Source organism: Cricetulus griseus (assembly GCF_003668045.3).
Source record: "Cricetulus griseus strain 17A/GY chromosome 1 unlocalized genomic scaffold, alternate assembly CriGri-PICRH-1.0 chr1_1, whole genome shotgun sequence".
Taxonomy (NCBI): Eukaryota; Metazoa; Chordata; class Mammalia; order Rodentia; family Cricetidae; genus Cricetulus; species Cricetulus griseus.
The window spans coordinates 118948301-118970687 of NW_023276807.1; the positions used below are offsets into that span (position 1 = coordinate 118948301).

General features: G+C 36.6%; 1 long non-coding RNA gene across 1 annotated transcript; it reads right to left on the minus strand.

The window, feature by feature from the left end:
- Positions 1–1756: 1756 nt before the first annotated feature.
- LOC107978097 lies at positions 1757–21964 on the minus strand. The gene is made up of 3 exons (XR_003479474.2): positions 21906–21964; positions 10990–11082; positions 1757–2397 (listed from the first exon to the last, which is right to left on the minus strand). It is a non-coding gene; the product is annotated as an uncharacterized LOC107978097 (long non-coding RNA).
- Between the last annotated feature and the right edge of the window lie 423 nt (positions 21965–22387).

Below are 22387 nucleotides of genomic sequence, written 5' to 3' on the forward strand. Positions count from 1 at the left end.
GCAATCAAATCTCAGCTGTCATTTAGTACCCTGGCACTTTTTCTTTCCAAATGTGAAACTATTGATCTAAACAAACTATAATTTGGGGTAATTTGAATTCCTATCTAGTGACTTAATTTCAGTAACAGTATTAATATTTTATAAGGAAATCAGCATTTTTCTTTTAAATATGTACTTTAAAAGTTTTATTGTACCATGCCATGGATTTATGTTACCTTGAGGCACAGATGATTTCTGTTGGAACACTGTACATTTCTTGCACAAGTCCACTGGCTAATGGAATTCAGTATTCAGAGCTTTCTTCCTGGGGTTTTTGTCATCAGCATTGATGTGCAGTGAATTAAAACAACGATTCAGAAATATAACTGTCTGAAAATCCATCTGTAATAGCAAAGCCTTCCAAATTTTACTGTATTAGGTCATCACCTAGAGACTTTTCAGCTCCACAAAGATATTTTGGTATGCATCCCTCAAATTTTTATTTTATATCCCACATAATTTGATGTCAAATTCCAGAAAAAATAATGAGCAAAACTATAGGGGGATAGGCTAGAAATAATTTGATGTATTAATTACAATTAACCCATTATTTAATCTTTTATCTTCCCGCATATTCAAGTAGTTAGCAGTTTCTGTGTTTTAACCCATGAAAAAGAATAAGCTGAGTCAGTAAACCTTGCAGGATGCAGGATATCCTGGCTTTTACCTTTGGAGTGACCAAATATTAAAACATGTGGTGGAAAGGCAGACAGACAAACAGAGAGTATTGTCTTCAATCTAGAAAGTGATTCCTGAAACTGTGAGCCAAAGGAACCTTAGAGGTTTCATAGTGACACCTTGATATCAGTTGGGGGATATGGTATAAGATTTGGAGGTTCTTAAGTGTTCTTAGCTCAGAAAAATACTCCTGTTGGTTTTACTCACAGAAATAGCACAGAATTTCAGCAATGGCAAATTGAAAATGTCAATATGATTTCTTTTCCACAGTCACTCTGAGCTAATGGCAGAACCAACTCACCAAATTGTAATTACCCTGTAAACTTAGCTTAATATTGGGGCAGTCCCAAAGATAACTGGAGTTATTTTCACAAAAATTATAGTGGGAATTAATGGAAACCATTGGTTATGTTGAGGATCTTGCATGCTTGTGGATGTCAACAGATTTAATGTATTCTTCATTATGATTATGAAACTTTTTGACGGTCTAGAGTTTGAATTTTTCCTACCCAGTTACCCATCTCTTCATTTATATTACATCACCATCACAGCATTAGAGTATATGTTTACATGTAGGATAATTTGAACATGATCTTTACTCAATACATTGAGTTATATGGTCCAGGGCCATAATTTCACCAGCTTTAAGATTCTAGATTTACAAGGTGTGTGAATCGCAGAGACCTGATGTCCAGTCTAGTGTTTCAAGTTCACAAGAAGTAGTGCACCTATAATTTTGTCAAAAGAGAAGACTTCGTGTTAACAGCTTTACCAAACAAAAATGAAAAAAAACCTAAAACCAATAAGTTAATGTATGTAAGGAAATGTTTGAAGAGAGAGGGCAACAGCAGTGATGAACACATCGATTATGTATGGTGACTGTGGTGATGGCAGCATCTGAGCATTATATATGTCAAAATTTATCACATTTTATATATTAATTATAGATAATTCATCAGATACCTCAAGAAAATTGAAAATTCTACAAACACAAAGATAGAATTAATAAAGTAATAAAAATGTTGAGTCATAGGATTACAGTAATAGAAATACTACTATTTAAGAACTACTTTGAATAATTAGGGAGGGTGATTATAAGTGAGGGCAAGGGTGAAAAACATGGAAGGGTAAGAGAAACAAACTGGATGAATTTTATAGAAATGTTTTTTATTTATTTTACATGACATGTTTGTCTTTTCCCTCCACTCCTTTCTGTCTTCCACCTCCCTCCACTTCCCTTCTGTTTCTCTGTAGACTTATCCCCAGGATATATGTTTTTCTATTCTTGTGGGAGAATGTAACCTTGCATCTCTTCAATGGGAGTGATTCAGCGTGCCAAGAGATCCCTCACCTAGTTCTTGTAGAATATGGACTTTACCAGGATAAGAAGATATTCTGAAAGTGTAGTAGTTAACACTTGCCTTCATGCTCTTCCTATTTCAATTCTGAGTCTCCGTGCAACTACACTTCTAAGCAGCTCTGTATCTTGATACGGTCCAAATTACTTGATTTAGCTGACAATGTATCCAATGCTTTCCAAACAGAATCACCATTACACACAAATCAAACCTTTGTGGGAAGATGAACCCAAAAAAGCTCACACAAAGGAAACATAATGTAATCAGCATAACATTTTGTATTTTATTCATACAACAGTGTCCTCTTCTTTTCTTCAATTTCCTGTGTGGTATAAATGACATAGTTTAACATTTTCCATCCAAATTAATCCCCACATTTCCCCAGTTCTGTTCTTAAAAAATAATTTTCTCCTTGCAATTTAACTTTGCAAAATTCCCTGTTATTATCCCAACATGGTGATGCAGTGGTGTGTTTGATGGAGATCTTGACCACCTTGCACCTCTGCCTTGCAGCAATCTTCCAGATGCACAGAAGGCTAATATAGCCTAATTTTCTAAATTACCACTTAATCTTATTCCTTTACCCAAAATTTCATCCCTTTAATGACTTTAAGTGAATCTTGAGATTTTTCTGCATCCAACTGATTTACATTTTTTTTTGGTTGCTGGCTGTTGAACAGCTGCTGTTTCCTCCTAAGAAGTGGGTGGGGGATGGTTTCCATGGTGATGGTGATGAGTGTGAGTCTGCTCAGATGTGAACATCTCTAGTGTCCCACTGCATTTGGAATTTTTAGCATCCATTCCATTTAGCTTCCTCATGGCAGTGAACTGTTTGGAATGAGGACCTGAAGATTATTATTTTTTAATTGGCACTAGTTTGTGGTTTCCATTTTAACTGAGCTTAACACCTATTCAACTATCATTGAGGTCTTACATGATTATATGCTACAGAAAGCAAAAGAGGTGCAAGGTATATAGAGCACCTTGCTACAGTGTTTAAGCCATAGTGGTCATAAAGCACATGCTCATTGACTGGCTTGAGGCAATGTAAAGGAAACTTGTAAATCTATCATGTTGCTACTGGGGAAATAAGAGATTGAGTTAGAATTGGTGTGGGGCTACTGTCAGAAAGTTCATTAATTATGTTTTGTTCCAACTATACCATGTCTTACAGGATGCTTTTTATTTAATTTTAAATCAATAGTAATTTTCTGATAGTTTCATAGAACCTACATTGATCATATTCATCTCCCTGTCCCAATTCATGCTCCTTCCCTATCCACTCAACTTTGATTCATCATTTTTTCACTCCTTCAAGATGAGTTTGTGCTATTCAAATATGCTAAGTGGTGATGTGTTTACTGGACCTGGTAAGCTTAACAGGCTACAGTCTTAGAGAAACTGTATCTTCCTCTGCTAGAAGTTAACAATTGCACAAACTCCATGAATTTGCTAGAATTATGTGCCTGACTTCTCTTTCTTTGCCAAGACTTCTTCTGGTTTGCATTTGATGTTTTATCACATGGTGTTGCAAACATTTGAGTGTTGAAGACCAATAGGATGCTGATTTTAAAGACAATAAATAGTTAACCTCAATTTGCAATGTAATGCAGCACATTGGGTGAGAGAGCTGGCATTTTAGGAAAAGGCTAAGTTACTGAAGGGCATATTGATGAAATGTCCATTGTATAAAGAATTAAAAATGTCAGAGGTTTGGTCTAGAGATATGGGTTATCAGTGAAGGACCCTGGCTGCACTTCCGGAATACCCACTGTAACTCTAGTTCCAGGGATCGGATACTGTCTTCTGGCCTCTGAAAGACACCTACCACATACATTGTACATAGTCACACATTCAGGCAAAACACACACACACACACACACACACACACACACACACACACACATATATATATAAGTTTTTAATTTTAAAAAGTTAAAAAGTTTAGTTTTAAAACATAGGAAGAAAAAATTATAAACTCAAGTCTTCCAATCATTCCCTTTTTTTTTTATTCATTTAACTAATATGTATTAAAGAACTAGGGCTTGCATCATACTATTATATACCACAAATAAAGATTAAAAGTATAATCTCTACTCACAATCTGATGGATATTACAAATACTAAATTAGTAAAAGAGTAAGACATTTTACTCCAGTTCTGAAGTGTTCCTCAGATGCTCATATGTTAAAGGCTTGGTACCTGAGCAGTGGTTTTATATGGAAGTTGTGAAACTCTTAAGAGGAAACACTTCATCATAGAACATTATGTCACTGGAAACATTATCTTGAAGGGGCTGCTGGGACTCTGACCTCTTACTCTCCTTTCTTGTTAGTTCCTATCTGCCAAAGGTGACAAACTTCTGTGTCTTATGTACTCATCATAATGTTCCATGCAACCAAATGCCACTGGGCTAAACAATCATGGCAAGAAACTTCAGAAAGTATGAGTCAAAAGTTCTTTACATCCTTTCCATTTATTAGCTCAGGTGTTTGTCACAACAATGAAAATGTCATTAATGTTCAAGAGTTAATTGTGTCCCCAACAAACTAATAATCACAGATGTGAGTATGGAAGCATTCAATAAGAAAGAAGAATGTAGAACAAATTGCTTTTGGCCAAATAAGACCCCCAAAGCTAAGTAGGAGACAAACGGGATGTTAAAGATAGGGTTTCAAGCAAAGGTAGCATTCCTGAATGCTTCCTAACCACCAATACTTTTGTTCAGTTCTGGTATTTGAGATGTAACTCAGAGTCTTTTTCTGTTTGTCTTTTTCTGTTGCTGTGATAACATACCCTTAAGAGAGAAAGGTGTGTTTAAGATCTCAGGATGCACTCCATCAATAGCAAAGAAGTAACAGTGGCAGGTTTTTGAAGCAGGTAACCACATTATGTCCATAGTCAATAAGCCCTCTTTATTTATATAATCCTAGATCCAAGTCAGGTAATTGTGTGACCCATATTGGGCAGGTCTTCCAACCTCCTCCTCAAAGTAACCAAGACATTCTCCAACTATAGCCAATGCCAGAGGACTTTCTCCATATGATTCTAGATTGTGTCAAGTTGAAAATTAAGACAAGCATCACATCAACATCATTGTAACTTCCATATATTAAGAAGCAGTATGCCAAAAAGTTAAGTTCCAAGCAAGGGAGAGGTGAGACCAGAAGTGAAAGTTAATTAGCTCAAATTCATACCATACAATTTTGGGTGGGCAAAGACTAGAATCAGATTTTTGTTCCAAGAACTCTAGTGCAGAGCTTCCAAACCTGTGGGTCACCACCCCTTAGAGAGTCTCATATCAAATATCCTGCATATCACATATTTATATAATGAATCAAATCAGTAGCAAAACTACAATATGAAGTAGCAATACAATAATTTTATGGCTTGGGGTCACCACAACATGAAGAACAGTATTAAAGTGTTGCAACATTAGCAAGGTTAAGAACCACTGCTTTAGTAATTTTTATATGACTACAAAAATGAAAAATGAGCCCAGGAAAATATTATAATACTATTTCCTAGATAGGCACAACGTAGACTTTTCTCTATCTGCTATTTCTAAATGCCCAAGACCACACATTTCATTTATATTCAAATACATGTAAAACATTATAATAAAATGTAGATGCATTTTCACATATTGATATTAGAAAAATATTTTAAGTCATCAAAAGCAAGAAAATACAAATAATTGTTTCACCTAATTTTGCTTAGAGAGTTAGATTATTAAAATAAGGTACTGTAGTCATTTGGGCATTTCCCCAGAATCACAACAATTATTTGAGCTAGACTGAGCAGAGTAAAGCCACATTTAGATAGTGATTATGTTCTTACCATGTGGGTGGATAAGGGAGCAAGATAGAAATACAGTTTTCTTAATGAAAAAATAAAGTTACATCATTCATTTAAAAGTTGGAAAAAAGATATCATAATATAGTTCCAAAGTACAATTCTCTTAAAAGGGAGGGAGGGAGAGAAAGAGAGCATATTTACTAGGATCACGGAAGTGGTACAATATGTACTGAGATTTCACTGGAAAGACTCAATTTGGAAACCTCTAGTCCTCCCATCCTTTTTCAGTTCCCCCAGTTGACATTTGAGCCATTATTTCCTAAGTGTCTGGATGTGTGCCTGCACTCCCCACTCATTTGGCCCAAGAATAGATGTAGCCTAATGTTGCTATTGGTCTCTTTGGGTACACTAATAGTTTAATTGTATTTTAAATTGATTTTTAATGCTCAGAGTCTCCCTAAGTGGATCTTTAAAATCTAGAAAATAAATACAGGTCCACATTATCACAGTGAAGTGGTCCCCTTTATAACACCACTGTGTCCGAAAGCTGTTAGGAAGTCTAATCATTTAATGTTTGTAAAGTGCTTTAAAACCATTAACTACAGACCAAAAGAAACAAGTAATGATACCTATTTTTAATCACATCATCTCATTTTGAATATCATGGCCAATATATAATGTGACATGCTTTTGTGCTTTAAAATATTGCCCAAATAATTACAGCTGACATTTGGCAAACTGCTGACAGTTTCAACACCAATTTTAAGTTTACAATAACACTATGATTGTGAAGGAAAAAATTGGCAATATTAATTTGCCAAGTAATGAGGAATTCAAGTTTGAGACAGAAAAAGATGAGTTGTGAAACATACAACCCCAAAATGAGAGATTGTTTACGAACTTTCATGTAAAATGTCACACAGTTACATAAATTTGCATTAGATGGATTTATTTGTTTATAATAATTAACTTGAACACTATCAGGAATAATCTTATTTATTTATTGTTTTATTATTTTTGGGGGGGAGGTTTCAAGACAGGGTTTATCTGTGGCTATGGAGGCTGTCCTGTCAGAAATAATCTTACAATATGTGTATCAGCTGATGGATATCAAGATATGGCCACATCTTTTTTGCATGAAATAAATCAATTAAAAAGTATCTATATATCCTTGGTAGATGTCTGTTTCATTGGTTAAGTCATGGCAATCCAAAAATGGCATTGTCAGAGAGTCCTAGTTTAACACTGTTCCTGCTCATTCTAAGGGCTGGATTATCCATTGTTGGTCTTTGTTGGGCATATGAAGTGGAGGGCTGCTGTTAGTATGCTTGGCTTTCTTCTTTTGGTTCAGCCTTCTTTTGTATTTGTCTCTATGCTGTTTGACTGTGTCTGAGAGCTAAGACAGCTAATCATAGTTTTAGGGCTTTCATCATCACAACTTTCCATCCCCAAGGAAGTAAAACAGCTCTTAGAGAACTCTGTAGTGTCTGTCATGTATTATGTGATGATCCATGGGCAATATCTGTGTCCAATGAGGAGAATGCTGTCACTGGAAAGGACATGGCCCTCCTGTGATGATCTAGGAGCAGAATATTGTGGTGTGTCTTCTCATAGTTTAAATAGAATCATTAAATATTGCTTCAACCACAGCTTCTATGGTTCTCACTATGTGGATTATTACTTTTTTATCTATGAATTACTGCTTTAGTAAAATGGTGACTTAAATGGAGGAGAATTTAATCTCTCTGTCTAAATTATGCAATCAAAAATATTTAGAATAGAAGCTTGCAAGTCGTGAGTTTCATTACTGATTGTCTTTTCATTTTTCAAAAGTATATTTCTTTTTCTTGATATTTTTAATTTGTTAAAAATTAATTCATGTACATAAGGAGGACTGTAGTTTCCTCTCCTCCCATTTCTGCCCCACACTTCCTCCCACCCCACCCTCAGTCTACTCCTCCTCTGTTTCTGTTCAGAAAGGAGCAAGCCAAAATGTGTTTCACATTACAATTCCAGATGGAGAAAATAAGACATTCCATGATAATGCCACATTTAAGCAATATTTATCAAGGAATCCAGAACTACACAGAATATGCTTGAAGAAAAACTCTAACCTAAGGAGGTTAGCTACAACCATGAAAATATAGGGGAAAATCTCAGACCAGCAAAATCAAAAGAAGGGAAACACACACACACACACACACACACACACACACACACTTGCTGATGTGCTGAGGTTGTTTTTGTTGTTTGTGTGCATATGGTTTCAGGACTGACCACCCTGCATTGAGTACCCAATAAGGGAACTCAACCCTTGGAGAAGCTAATTCTCCCTCTCCTGACAGACATCAGTTGCCTGTATTCTTTCTCTAGAGATGAGACCCTGAGAAACTTTCCCCCTTCCTTGTTAACCTATCAGTTGTCATTTTTTCAGTTCTGTTTATGTGGCCATTTATAGGAGAGACTGTTTTACAGCAAACAGCTTTTTTTGTTTACCATGTGCTTTTGTGCAGAAAACCAAAATATTTATTTTTTCATTTTAACAGATTTAATGTCTAAAATTAAATGGTCTAAAATTAAAACGTGATCAAACCCATTGAAATTATATTGTAAAAGTAAGTTGCTATTGTTATTGCTGTAGTTATGATTTAATCATCTTTCTTTGAAAATTTTTTCAATATTTTAAATTATTATTTAATTAAATTCAAATTAAGATACAAGTCTTGAAAGGAAGAAGATGAGATGTTCAAATGTAGAAATTTCTGCCTTAAGGCCTTATGCATCCTTAGTACAGCAAACAATGAAATGAGGAAGAGAGTAGAAAATCCTTAAGACTGGCAACTACATATCACTATTGCCTTTCAGAGGTTTATTGCAACAAAGGAAAGGGAGTGCTGTTGAGCACAACAAAGACAAACAGCTGAAAATACCTGACAAAATAGAGAGATACATAACAACTGAACCACAGTTTAGCAAACAAGATGAAGAGCAGAAGGGCCCGACCTCTCTGTACTCTTCTGCCTGGATCTCCTGAAGACACTGCCAACTGGCAAAATCCAACTCAAATCTGGAGGGAAGGTGTAAGAATTCATTCTAGTGGGGGAGGTTTCTGAATTCTGTAGCAGAGCAGGGAAGGATATAACAGCATCTCCAGGGAAGGAAGAAGGATGCTATGTAAAGTTCCCTTCACCTGAGCTGATTTTTACCTCATCTAAGACCATCAGATGCCTCAATAGTTCATATAGTTTAGTGATTTCTAACACAAATTGAAATCTAGGCTAGCAAGCAATGTTGTCTACTACCAACTTGTACTTGTTTTGTGTTCTGTATGAATGACTTCCAGGCTACTCTAAATAGCCTTCTGTGAAGGTTAAACTTCCATCTTGGATGGGAAGGACATTTCCTACTTTACTTCTACAAACAATGCAGGGCTGCTATGTTGTTTTTCTATAGCAATATTTTTAGTTGTGCTTTAACTTGAGTATTTCAAATAAGGATTTAATTTAGGTTTAATGAGGGAGTTATTATATGTTAATTAAATATCAACTGATTATTATGAATATCTATTGGGGCATAAAAACTTTTTATTAAGATGAATATCTCTTAGCTAGCTGAGACTCAGTAAATATGCTACTAATAATTAGTCTTAAGCTAACATTCTATGGAAAGAATGCATGTAACTGCACTACCTCACATATAATGTGGTTGTTATCTTAAGTATCAATAGATTATTGAGGATATGGTTACAGGGTTTGAGGTCATACATCTTAATAAACTTATAGCTGTACTTAAATAAACCTCCATATGTCAGCTAGTATTTAATTATCAAAAGTATTTACAGAATGGTATTTTCATTTGCCTATTTGTAATCAAGTAAATAATATAATAACTCTTTTATTAAAGCTAATTTGAGTTCTTGCCAAAGGCATTTAAAGAGGAGCAGAAGTACAGTAGCTAAGTGATATTTAATGTTTAATTCATTGCATAATTTTATACTTTACTGATATGTTAAAATGAACACACATATACATTTACATATTTAGGATTAAAATTTTTAGGGTATTTGGGGCATGTGTTTCCTTATTTTTTGTCCATTACCATGATGTACAGAGACTGTATATGAGTGAAATATGTTATTGCTATTGACTATTTTTATTGTTGGTATGGTGATTTGAGCAATGTGAGTGGCTGGCAGTCTATACAGAGGTTCTGGATGATATGAGTGGGATGACAAATCTCATTTACAGGCAAAGAAGCCTAATATCTTTTTATTGTGTGTTCAGAAAAATAACCCTGATCATTACTTCAGGGAAGATTCAGCAGTTATTTTGAGCAGTTAAAAATGGGAGTATCATTGAATATCCTCTGGGCATGTACCCAAGAGTGGTGTCGCTGGATCCTGATGTAGGTTGATTCCAAATTTTCTGAGAAGCTACCATTGATTTCCAAAGTAGCTGTACAAGTTTGCACTCCCTTTGCTCCACATTCTACAACATAAGCTGTCATTTGTATTTTTAGTCTTAACCATTTTGACAGGTATAAGATGAAATCTCAGTCGTTTTGATTTGTATTTCTCTGATGGTTAAGGATGTTGAACATTTCTCATTTCTTTAAGTGTTTTTTTTTCTTTTGGCTTTTCAAGATAGGGTTTCTCTATGTCTTTGGAGGCTGTCCTGGAAGTTGCTCTTGTAGACGAGGCTAGTCTTGAACCCACAGAGATCTGCCTGACTCTGCCTCCTAAGTGCTGGGATTAAAGGTGTGCAACACCAATGCCCAGTTCTTTAAGCATTTCTTAAACATTTGAGATTCTTCTGTTGAGAAATCCCTGTTTAGATCTGTACTTCATTTTAAATTGGATTATTTTGGTTTTTTTTTTTTTTTGACATCTAGTTTCTTGAGTTCTAGACACTTGTTTACCTATGCTCATAGCAACTTTATTCATAATATCCAGAACCTGGAAACAACCTACATGTCCCTCAACTAAAGAATGGATAAAGAAAATGTGGTACATTTACAAAGTGAAGTATTACATAGCTCTTGAGAAATGACATCATGAAATTTTAGGGCAAATGGATAGAACTAGAAAAAAACCATCCTGAGTGAGATTGGTGCCTACCCCAACCATCATCAGAGAGGCTTCATCCAGTAACTGGTGGAAACAGATGCTGAGACCCTCAGCCAAACATCGGTTCAAGCTCATGGCATCCTACTGAAAAAAAGGGAAAGAATGATATGTAAACCTTAGGGGTCAAGGAAGTCATAAAATACTCCATAGAAACAAATAACTAACCTGGGCTCATAACCAACAACTAGAGACCCTACTAGGCCTTCTACATATATGAGACAGTTGTATAGCTTGGTCTTTTGGTAGGACTCCTAACAACAGGAACAGGTACTGGCCTTAATGCCTTGGCAGGCTTTTGGGAGCCTTTTTCTTATAAGGGGAGATGCTTAGTCCCATTGCAACTTAATATACCATGTTTTGTTGGTATCAGTGGGAGGGCTTCCCTTTTCTGCATAGAAACAGAGAAGGAGTGGATTGTGGGGTTAGGATTGTGTGGGGGAATGAGAGGAAAGGAGAGAATGGAGATGAAACTGTGGTTGGGATATGAAATAAATAAATGTATATAATATAAACCAAAATAAGCAAAAGGTGAAGAATCATTTCTTCTGAAGCATAAGAAAATCTGCATTCATTTTATTTCAATATTGAAATATAATAAGTTTCTTTCTCATACTAAGCAGATGAGAATTCAAAGAGAGCATCAAAATAGAGATTCTTCTTTTTAGAGGAGTCAACTTTACTTATTCCTCATCCTTGTTCCAGGTTAATGACTTATTTATGAAAATAGTTAATTCCACTGTCTTGTTAGAAAAAATTTGACTCCTCAAATATTTATTTCATCTGCAACACAGCGAATGAGCCTGTGAGGAAGTTTAACATGTGACTTTGTTCTGTAGATGTGTGCTTATATTGTCAAAGGAACCAAAGGAGGTTACAATTGAAAATATGCACAAAAGAAGAAGACTCCCACAGTTTATGAAATGCTAGTAAGTTTCCTACCTGCTCTGGCTTCTTAGGTTGTTTTAAAGTGAGGGATAGATACATGGATGCTGAGAGAGTGTCTTGTTGATAATATTGGTTTTTCACCCATAAAATGCTGGGTAGATTAATTGTTCACCATGCAGTGTCCTAGTTGTCTAGGCATGGATTCTATTATGTAATAACTGGTCTACTTTAATAGAATATAAGGACAAATAATGTTTTTCTTAGCTATGCCTTCATCCGTGGACAGTGTGGTCATTGACAAATTGATGACCTTCTCAACATTCTAACCAAAAAACTGCATGAAATGGGAAAGCCTCACAGATAGGAGAAAATATTGGGAAAAACCATGAATTGAAAATCTGCTGTCTTCATTTTCCCTCCTATTTGCCATCTAACTATTGGCACCATTCATCAAGTTCTTCATTTATGAGGTAAGCTAAACTTCAGCTTCTAGACATTCCTATTAGATCTAGGCTTCCATACCTGTTGAATTCAAGGGTTGATCACATTTATTGCTAGAATTTTAAATTTAAAATGCATTGTATTTAATATTAGCCTAAAAATGTTAGCCTGACAATTTATTGTTATTCTGATAGAAATGTAAAACAATCTTTATGCATGTCTTGAAGGGAGAAAAGCAGATAATGTTTGAATCTACACAGTGACTACCTCAAAGTGGTTTAATTAGTTTTTACTTCATGAATACCAGAGGAAAATTATTAGGAATAAAAAGGATCAGTATTTTCAAGGAAGTAGAAATGCACTGGCACATTATTCTTCTTTATTGATGCCATGTTTCTCTATGAGATATACTGATTATGTAATTAAAACTTCAGCTCCTGAAGAAAGAAAGCTTTTAAATCTTGGTTTAGCATTTAAAGTATTACATTTTCTACATCAGCTGTAATATTAAGTTGTCTGCTAATGCTTTTATGAATGAGAATATTTAAGAGGCAGTGGCTGAAGGTGCTTTTCTATATATGCAAATCAGCAGATAAGATTTCTCAAAATTGCATGAACTTCCTATGTAGAAACAGAAGATGAGTCATGATGTGCATACTGTCCCAAACTGGAAGAGTAATATTCAAGCTATGAAAGTAAGTGTATTTGTTCTAGCTTTCCATTACTGTGACAAAATAGCTGAAGTAAGCAAATTACGAGGAAAATTAATTGTGACTCACAATTTTATGTTTGATCTCTATGCTTCTGATGAGGTAAGACATCATGGCTACGATATTCAGATGAGATAGCTGTTTATCTCATAGTGGCCAATAAGCATAGAAACAAGAGATAGACAGGGCCTAAGGTCCCAATATTCACTTCAAGGCTATGTGCACCGTGACCAGACTTCCTTCCACTCAGCCCTACCCCTTAAATATTCTACTAACTCCAAATTGTGCCACAAGCTGGTGATTTTACACACATCAGCCCCTGGGAGACTTTAAGCCACAGTATCACAAATTTAGAGGGGAAATAGTGGAGGTAGTGAAGGTCTTGCTAAGACACAGGAAGCAAGTTGGAATCTAAGTTCCTATCACAAACTCAGGTTTCATGGTTTTCTTTCGTTTGTTAGATCTATAGAATAACTCCTTCAAGGCACTCTCTGCACCACCACACTTTCAGTTATGATCTAGTCACACATAATTAACACCATTAATTTTTGTATCTTATTCAGAAGTCAGGTTAGGTAACAACACACACATTAATTATACCTTCCTTTGTGGCATTCATTAGGCATGACTCTTCTAAATTACAAACCGTGGATAGAGTTGATTTTGCATTTGATGGCATGATACTTTCTCTAAGTTGTGATGAGCATTGCCAGAGTCATTGTGCAAAGGAACCTAGGCTATAATATCCCTTTCAAAACATATTACATGATAATATGATGTTTCTGCAACAACTACTATCTCACAAAAACCATTTATGTTAATCTACTGTTTGAAACAAATTAATTGCTTGGCTTGGGTCTTTTGTAGCTCTCAAATAATCTTGCAGATAAAACATGAAAATAGGTGTTAAATGGCCCTCTCAGTTTCCAAATAGAACAGGACATTGCATTTCCTTACAGTTTGGTTCACAACTACATACTCACTTCAGGTGGAAAGCTCTATTTGATCTCTACTACTCATTTTGTCTGTATCCCAAATATGTGATATTAAATGAATTGATCAAACAGCTTGTCTGGCAAAGAGCAGATAAACCTCCCTCTAAGTGGTGAAGATGAACCTACTTTGAAAACACATTTAGAAACCAACTCACAAGATCAAGGTTATTCCAATATAGCTTAAGTATAGAAAAGAGATAAAGAGAGGCTTGAGAAAGGGAGACAAGAAAGCTCCTGGAGTGTTTGAGAAGAGAATTAAAATGCCCAAAATGAAGTGCTGTCTTGTGCTCTTGGCCTTTGTTGTTGATGTTACAGGAGACTTTCCTTAAAACTAGTGCATAAAGATTTCCTTATATTACTTAATAAACATATATGTTCTAGAGTGTGTGCATACAGATCTCTCTCTCTCTCTCTCTCTCTCTCTCTCTCTCTCTCTCTCTCTCTGTTGTTTTTGTTGCCTGTTTATTTTACTAATAGCATTTGTAGTTTTCCTAAGACTGTCAATTATTCAACATGTGCTTTTCTTTTCTAGAGTGACAGCAGTCTGTTTAGCCTCTCTTAACCCATTCAGAGCTTTTCTATTCTCTTCATTACTATGATTTAATTTTTGCCTCTGTCCATGTGGACTATAGACTCACTCCTCCACTTTCTCTAAGCTAGCATTTCCACTTTACATCTATAAATCATCCACATGCAAGGTTGAGAATGGATTCAAAAAAGTCTTAATCCAGTAACCCCCAAAGTGTACTGCCATCAGATATCTGAGTTTTGAGGGAATAACAAGTTAACCTTATTTTAAAATGAAACAAGATAAATGCAGATTTAATCATGAATTAAAACCTTCATTTAACTGTCATCTTTACCATTATTCTTTTCTTTTCAGATTTTTTTTATTTGAATTAGAAAGAAGATTGTTTTACATGAGAATGCTAGTCCCCTTCTCCTTTCCGTCCTCTAGTAATACCCCCCCAACTAAAACCCTACCTATCACATACCCTTTCTTCTATTCTTCCCCTGACTCAACCTTTCTGCTCCCTCATGACCTGTGCATCCTTCCTCTTTTACCCTTCTCATTCTCATAGCTCCCTTCCCGCTCTTCCCGTGCTCTCAGTTTGCTCAGGGGATCTTGACCCTTTCTCCTTCTCCAGGGGACTGTGTATATCTCTCTTAGGGTCCTCCTTGTTTACTAGCTTCTCTGGCAGTCATCTTCACCATTATTTTAATGTTAGTTCAATGGTCACTTGACCTTAGAGAGAACAGTGAGTGCCTTATGTTTACATCAATATTTGAAAATTATGTTTTCATGTATGTTATTTGTTTATTCTCCAAAGACTATACAGATTAACCACAGACTTAATTCCTTGTAAATTTTCTTTTATTTTCTTTTCTACTATATTTAGAATTAATTTGAGCTCTGTAGACTGAGGTAGACAAAGCATCTACATTTAAATATTCCAAATGGAGTGTGTCTTAAAATTCAGATCATTGTCTAAGTAGATCAAGGGATAGGTAACCCCTACAAGGAACCTCCCTTTCCCATTATTCATGATACTTCCCAGAAAATGTTGTAAATCAAGCTAAGCCATCATTTTCTCTATACACAGTTAGTAGATTTTACCCCATCACCAGAACCAGAACCAGATTCATTCCCATCTTTCCCATATCTAGAACAAGACTAAGTAGCTTTTTTTTTTTATTTTCTAGACTTTCATTTTCTTAAATGCTAAAAGTTATGCATGGACCATTGATGGGGATTGTACTGTGTATGTTTATCTTATTGATTGTTAAATAAAATACTGTTTGGCCAAATAGACAGCAAGTTAGACAGGACTAGGAGTCAAAGAGGATTCTGGGAAATGTAGTAGAGAACTGGTGATCCAGGCAGGAAGGGACATAGCAAGGACACTCATATCTAAGCGAGGAAACAGGAAGTGGCCCCTTATTCCTGTTGGCCTCCTCCAGTGGCAGGACGTGAGCCACTGGCAAGGAGGGACGCCAATAAGGCGTCTGATAAGATAAGTCTTATAACATATATAGATTTATAATAATTAAGACTGAGCTAGCAGATGAAAAGTCCTAGTCATTGGCCAAACAGCTTTGAACCTAATACAAGTTTCTGTGTATTCATTTGGGCCCTAACTCAGGCAGGCAGCTGGCGTAAAGTGCCCATGTGGCAGTGGGGCTCGGTGACTTTTGGTGGAAAGATTTATCATAACAGACCATAACTTTGCAGCTTTTTATTCCCCCATACTATTTTTCCTCTTTCCATCTTTTCTTAGTGGATTTGTATCCATCCTTTAGATTTTAGCCTCAGCCTATCGTATCTTATAATTGAATTTAATATTGGATTAGGGTTTACCCCCTTGTGACTTTAATCCTCCATAGTGTAATGCTTAGGATATGTTTTTGTCACTTTTATATACAGATTTGTAAGGGAAAATGTCTTCACTTTGGTGGTAGTCTTTGTTTGCAAAATCTAAAAATTCTCAATAAATATTTGCATAGGTTGATTATGTTCTGGATAACCTTTTCAACAAGCATTGTGTGGCTCACTGCACTGAGATAGTTTTGCATTTGTTCCATTAGCTAGGTTTAGGATGTTCTACTTTTTACTGCTCAGTTAATAGAAGCCTAAACTTTACTACACTCTAAGTAGAATGACAGGGTTCTTTCCTCCTCAAAGGGAGATTAGGAAAAGTTATGCGCTTGACCTCTGTCCTTCCTCCACTTAATCAGAAAGCTCTTTGGCTAGCTGTCTTTGAAATTATGCCTTATACTTCCCATATATATCTGTGGTCATAACCCAACAATCTTAGCCCTTGTTCAATTTCAGTCCACACTGCCAAAGCCAAAGGAATCTTTTCAGGCAAAAGGACTTGAAGTTTGGTCTCTCCAAGGAGCAGAAGCTGGAGAATGAAAACTTTAGTTCCATCTTAGATTCCATGAATTCAATGTTTTTAAAAGTTGGATCTAGGAATTCAGCTTTTTAAAAATGCCTATTGTTAGTTGAGCAGTATTATTGAACCATTGATCATTATTTCAATTTTGTGACCAATGGACAATGCCTATGGTTCCCTTACAAGGAAAATATAATCTTTCCATATGATAAAGTGAAAAAAGATAGTTCACATACTGTCAAAGAATGGCACTTTTTTGAGGAAGTGAGATAAGAATATATATGAGGACTACCTTAATTGCCATCCTAGACCCTTCACCCAGTTGCTGATGGAAGCACAAAGCTGTACTCCTGGAATCGAGTACTAGAGAGGGAGAAGTGATGAGCAAAGCGGTCAAGACCAGACTAGAGAAACCCACAAAAACAGCTGACGTGAACAAGGGGGAACTCATGGAACCAAGACTGATAGCTAGATATTAGACATAGAGCAAAGAACTACAAACCTACATTCCACACCACCCGAGAAACTAGGAAACAAGGAGGACTCTAAGAGAAAAAACATGGTCCCACAAAGAAGGGGAAAGGGACAAGAATCCCTGAGCAAACTGGGAACAGGGTGAGGGAGGGAGGTTGAAAAAGAGAAGGGGGCAAGAGGAGGGGAGGAGAACAAGAGGGGTAAGGAAGACTGAGACACAGGAGGAATAGAGGAGAGCAACAAAAGAGACACCTTAATAGAGGGAGCCATTATAGGTTTAAAGAGAAATCTGGCACTAGGGAAATGTCCAGAGATCCACAAGGATGATCCCAATAAGAATCTAAACAATAGTGGAGAGGCTACCTTGAAAGCCCTTCCCCTACAATGAGATTGATGACTACCTTAATTGTCATCCTAGAGCCTTCATCCAGTAGCTGATGGAAGCAGACACAGACACCCACAGCTAAGCACTGAGCCATACTCCTGGAATCTAGTTGTAGAGTGGGAGGAGGGATGAGCATAGCATCCAAGACGATGCTGGAGAAACCCACAGAAACAGTTTACCTGACCTAGTGAGAGCCCAGGGACCCTATTCTAAAGCTGGAAAACTAGCATGGGACTGTACCAAGCCCTCTGAATGTGGATGCCAGCTAGGAGGCCTGGGCAGATTATAGGAATTCTAACAGCAGAGCCAGTGTTTATCCCTAGTGCATAAATGGACTTTGGGAGCCCATTCCCTATGGAGAAATACTATTGCAGCCCAGGTATGTGGAAGGGGGCCTAGGCCCTCCCCCAAATGATGTGACAGACTTTGGTGATACCCCCTGGAAATACTCACCATCCTTGGGGATTGGATGTGGGGATGGAGGGTTGGTGTGGGGCATGAGAGGATGGGAGAGAGAGGAAACTGGGATTATATGTAAAATATTATTGTTTCTAAACTAAATAAAAATAGCAACACCACAAACAACAGCAAAATGTAAACTAGTATATCAGATTGCTGGGAAACATTTTTAAGTGTAAAATGTCATTTATATCCATAATAAAAACCAAATTAAAATAAAAAAGAATATATATCAGATATATAGATTTCAATCAAGGTATTTCAGGAAATGAGCCCATACTGTTAAAGGATAAAGAGACCTTCCATTTTTTAAAGAAAAAATAAAAATTTTCAGTCATTTCTTTGCTTCACCTCATTTGTTCATTTATCACCTAACAGTTATTGATTGAATGTCTACTACTGACCAGACACTGTGGTGAGTTTGAAGAACACAGGGAGGAACAAGATCTGACCAAATGCTTTACACAATTGACTTTTCATTGGGCACAAATCTGACCTATAAATGAGCACAAAGTGCTGAGGCAGAAGAAGGCAGAAGGAAGACAGAGGGGGCAGCTCAATTGATGTTATTTTATCAAGAGGGATGGAGGACAGGCTTTCCTTGAAAGTTAGCATTTGAGCAGAGACTGTAACAAAGCACAGGAGAGAGACTAGTAGATTAGAGCTAAAATGTACTATGGCAGTGAAAGGTCATATGACTCTTGTCAAACTCTTGTAAACAATCCCATTCACATTAGGGAAGCCGTTTGTCCTTTTCTTCCTTTTTGTATTGTGGCTTGGCTTCTTTAAAGGAATGCTATGTGTATGTGGTTAAATAATATAGGTGGGAAGCTTTTGTAAGCAGAAAGCATCTTGCAAAAGAAACTCTCGAGGATTAACATACTGATGTTGATCTTTGTCACCATTACCCACAGGAGAAAGCACAATTGTAGAAATGCCCAGTTCTGGAAGAATCTCATGAATTAACCCTTTTGTCAAGTCACATGGTTTCATCCCTGAAAGATGAAGTTACTTGCCCAAGGTCACTTGGCTTGTTAGGATTGCAAGAGGCTAGAAAATTCTTGCTTCTGCTTTCTGAGGCAGTGTTTATCCTACTATGTAATGTTTTAGTATCGTTTTATTTAGTCACTTTGGCCTAAAAATCCCTCTAATGTGTTTCAAACATTAAACTGTGGGTGAAGGATACACACTCTGGTGTTTACAGCACTTCCCAGACTCAGGAAGAGATGAAGAGCCTGTTATGCTATGGTTAAGATCATAAATATCTCTCCTGCCAAATTAGCTTCGGGCCTGCAATCCTTGACTCCAAAAAATGGCTTCTGCGTTTCGGCCTTCCATCACCACTAAGTGACATATATCATCATCCGATATGGATTGGCCGACATAGAAAAGCCCCTGTGTGCACAAATATTGAGACATTTTATTGAGAAATGGAGCTTGAGAAATTGCCCAATGTCGTCCTTCCTCTAGTCCTTCCCCAAGGAATGGTTATGCATGGCTAGATCTAACACTTCTGTAGTTTTGAGAAAACCCCACTGGCCTGAAGCTAGGACTGACTGCCTGATTTCCAGGCTTGAAGCTGTCATTTAAATCCCTGCTGAGCAAAATCCTAGAGGGCAGGTATCACATTGGTTTATCCTGCATAGAGCTGTGTTGAACAAATCACACAGAAAGAGTAACATAATAATGCAATTCTCTTTGTGCAAGAACTGGTCAATTTGGAAAGCTGTCTTAACTTGTTCTAGCCACTGTGGGACCTGTGAGTAAATTATTGCCTCACTGGGAGAAGCTGGCTCATTAGGCTGCCACATATAGAGCAATGATGGCTTTATATTACCATTCCCAAGAATGTTTGATAGATATTAATGGAGTCTATTAAACCCTGGAGGCAGAAAGGATGTCTATTAGAAAGACAGCCCTCTATTTTATTCCTATTGGTTAGTATTTCAATTGCTGAACTTACAGGGGAACCAATACTTCCCTTGGATGTCTACTGTGTGCAGGTTGCTTTGGGTAGATTTACTCACTGAAATCACTGTAAAAAGACTTTTTCTGTCCCACAAGCCAGCCCCCAAATAATGGCATGGATACTTCTTAGTAATTATGAAAGCTTGGCCTATAGCTTAGGCTTGTTCATAGCTAGTTCTTATAACTTATCCTATTACATTAATCTATGTTCTATCACATGGCATTACCTATCTTCCATCTTGTACCTCCTGTTTCTTCTGTGTGTCTCCTAGCATCTCCTGTGCAACTACATTCCCCCCTCTTTCTTTCCCCAGAAATCCTGCATATACCTCCTGCCAAGTTGTCATCTATTCAGCCTTTTATTACAACAATCACAGCAATATATCCTCATATAGTGTACAAATATCCCACAACATTTCCTCCTTTTGTCTAAATAAAAAGGAAAGGTTTTAAATGTAATGTAGTAAAAATATATACAGAAAGAATAATTATTAGGCAAGAATTACACTCATAATGTCCAGTCATTTGTATTTGGCAAACTTGGAGAAAGTACTACATTACCTATCTTTAATTAGTGAGTTCAAAGTTTTATACCTAACCCACTTTATGTAACAACTTGTATTAGCATCCTAAAAATATCTTTTTATACTCTAAAACATCCTTTTAGATAAACAACTTAAGCTTTTTGGTTTTTCAACCTCATAAACTGTACATTTCTTACATAAGTTTCTTTTTTGGAATTGAGTAACAAGGAAAATTGTGAAAGTATAACTACCTGGTCTTCAACCTATCAAATACTGAAGGATGACATGATATTACCTGAGTAAACAGGAAGTGCAGAGCAAACAACATCCAAAACTTTAGAAATGACAGAGATATCTGCCTGCCTCAACAATCATCCAAGGTTCCTCTTTAACGTTCCGGCATCCATATTTGGCCTACAGGCCTAGAATATCTGACAGACTTTTCTTTGAAGCAAGAATTTAATAGTACTATCCTATCTTGTCTTGGTAAAGTCAAGCTGTCACATTCTTTTTTGTACTACCAAATCCTGGGAAAACTAGGTGAAACACTTCACAAATATACCATAATAATTCTCCTTATGTTGATGATCTCCATTTTATACTTTATGACACTAGTGCTTTCTGCATTAATTATGGCTCACCAGGGGAAGAGATACAATAGGAGATGGATCTACCTATCCATTATAAAGAATAAGTTCACATAATGATAAAGGCTGATAAGCCCCAAACCTTCAGTATCAAGACACCAAAGATCCCATGGTGCAGTTATGCCAAGTCAAAAGAGCTGGTAACCAGGAAAGTCAATGGTTTAAAATCTGGCAAACTCTTAAGACCCAGTAATTTTATATTTTAGAATGAGTCAGAAAGCCAGAAAAGACAAGTACCTCAGCTCAGCAACCAGATGAGAAGAGTTTCTGGTTATTCTGCCTTTTGTTCTATTCACATCTTTCATTAATTGAATCAAGTCCATTTTCATCAGAGAGGTCCCTTTGCATGCTTTGTTACGTTAAGTCTTTCAGCTACCAGCCACCTGAGTTCTGCCTGCTGAGTTAGGGCCCCAAATAATACACAGAGGCTTCTATTAGGTACAAATGCTGCTTATACAATGCCTAGGATTCTCATCTGTTAGCTCAGTCTTAATTATCATAAATCTATATATTTTATAATACTTATGTTATCAGACGCCTTCCATTGGTGTCCTCATCCTGGGATCACATGGTGACTCTGGAGGAGGAGAGAAGAAGGGGCCCACTTCCTTCTTCCCTTGTTTATGTATGAGTCATTTCCTGCCTGGATCATCACTTCTTTACTACATTTCCCAGATTCCTCCTTGATTCTTAGTCCCTCCTAACTTGTTGTCTCATTGGCCAAACAGTACTTTATTCAACAATCAATAAGTTGAACATACACAGAAGTACATTCCCCATCATCTCCTCTTTCCTGTCTAAATAAAAAGAAGGGTTACTTATCTTTTATAATAACTGAAGAAAACTATAGCCATAACTATCTGTCTTCAACTCTATCAAAGACCACAGAAGGATAATATATAAACTCTAGAATTGACAGAAAAATCTTGCTACCTGGACAGTCACCCAAGGTGTTTCCAAGTCCACGCTCCCCCACTCAGGACCAAACTCATGGCTTCCATGGC